The 2,068-nt window shown below is 36.2% G+C and overlaps 1 protein-coding gene across 2 annotated transcripts in view; it reads right to left on the reverse strand.

Annotated features, from left to right (window-relative positions):
• LOC104804687 (calcium-transporting ATPase 8, plasma membrane-type-like) overlaps positions 1–2,068 on the reverse strand; it is a 75,029-nt gene that overhangs the window by 11,377 nt on the left and 61,584 nt on the right. The gene's annotated exons all lie outside the window — the stretch shown is intronic.

Raw genomic sequence — 2,068 nt, forward strand, 5'->3', positions numbered from 1 at the left:
TAACCTACACAAGATTTTCCATACAGCAAAATCTGTATATACTACAGAAAACAATAACATACAAAGAAAAAATGAACAAAAGGAATAGCATCCATCAGTTACCATATTACCAACATTGAGGAGCCCGGCACTATCCACCACAATGTTGCAACTCGCCACGTCTTATCCCCTGTACAACAGAAAGAAACAGTAATGGAAGACACGAAAAAAAATCAGAAAAATCAAGTGAATGTTTATAACCGAATTGAGAAACCCTAAAACCAAATTGTTAAATTCTTACATTGCATGGCATATAGTTCAAAGGAAAAGTACCTTCACGCCATCAATCTGACTCAACTAAACTAAATATCTCTCATTCGTGGTCCATAGGGATCCTGTGCAAATAATGTTTTTATAAAAAACTCCATTGAGAATCTTGCAGCAGACATATGGGTGGTCTGATAAAAACAACGCCCACAGATATGAACTCGTGTGCCAATGAAATTAAGGACAAACACTTTTGAAAGAAGAAAACGCATAATTAAAAAAATTTACACATTCTATTAAACAAAGCTATAATGTAATCTTCACTGCTCTCCATATAAAGCAACCTACAGGAATAAAGTATTTGTTAGCGTCTTTTACCTTTATACCGACACAATGAGAAGATCGCCGACTTCACTATCACTGGCAACACAGATGCACGATTTTGCTAGAATCATCGAGGGCAAGCGAGATGGCAGATATTAACACTTACCCTTGGAATCTACATAAAATTTTCCATACACCAAAATCTATATATGTTACAGATAAACTATGACATACCAAGAAACAATAGCAAAAGTTGTAGAAACATCAATCACTATCTAATTACCAATGTTGGGAGAACGTCATCACCCACCACAATTTCATACATTGAAATTTCAACTCGTCTACCACCTCTTATCCCCTTTGCATTACTCACCTCTACAAAGTGTAAACAAAAGGAAGTAAGATAATGCATACTATAGAAATGGTAAAAAAAAATGGCGAGTACGAACCTCCTGATATATATTTCTCTCTTCCTCGTTCTGGTTTTGAAATTGCAGACTTTTTGTTGTCACTTTCTGCTGCAAACGTGAAATATAAAGAAGATACTGTTCATAACTGCTACACACAATCACAATACCTGTCCCGATAACAAAAGAATAACTGCAAAAGCTATGCTGCCTCCATCATCCCATCCTTCTTTCATTCTCTATGACACAAAACATTATAAAACAGCACACACGTCGGTGTAATTAGGCACAAGACAAATTGCAATTTTTTTATTGTTATTTTCAGAAGTAGCACGCCTCTGTTTTAATCCGAAGTAAAGATACCTTTGCTGCGACCATCACCACTATGAATGTGAGATCTTAGCCGATATCTTGTCGGACATCTTTTCACTTTCAGAATCCGACAAGGAATGAAAAGTTATTCCTTCAATGATAATAGGTTCAGTGGCTTATGTACCATAGGTTAATATTCCGCACTCCAGCACAATAGCTTTGGTAGGTTGGAGGTTGTCACTAGTTACCATTCGAACCTGAAAGTCCACAATTTAGTGCTGTAAGATTGCCCACCCAGCATACAGCCAAATCAAACAGGTTAATGGAAAATACGAAAATATCATAAAACACACTTGAATGTGTATAACCAAATTCAGATACCCTAAAATTAAATTGTTGAATTCTTACTCTGTGTGCTATGCATATAGTTCAAAGTAAATGAAGTACCTTCATACCAGCACTTTGCCTCCTGGTCTACAAAGAATTTAGATAAGAAACTCTATCGAGAATCTTGCAGCAGACATGTGGGAGGTCTGATAAAAAAACAAATCAACATATCCTTTAGTACTCTCCACATAAAAACACAACCTACAGAAACAAAGTATTTGTTAGCTATTTAGCTTTATACCGACTATATAGCTAGCAAAAACTTTACTTCAGTACGTAGTATTATACCGACTATATCTCGCCAACAAAGAGCAAGATACAAACCAACAAGCCCATTAAAAATCAGCCACACCCACCACACAAACCAAACCCAAAACCCACCAAAACCAAAC

The sequence above is a fragment of the Tarenaya hassleriana genome, unplaced genomic scaffold, assembly GCF_000463585.1.
Source record: "Tarenaya hassleriana unplaced genomic scaffold, ASM46358v1 Cleome93, whole genome shotgun sequence".
Lineage (NCBI taxonomy): Eukaryota > Viridiplantae > Streptophyta > Magnoliopsida > Brassicales > Cleomaceae > Tarenaya > Tarenaya hassleriana.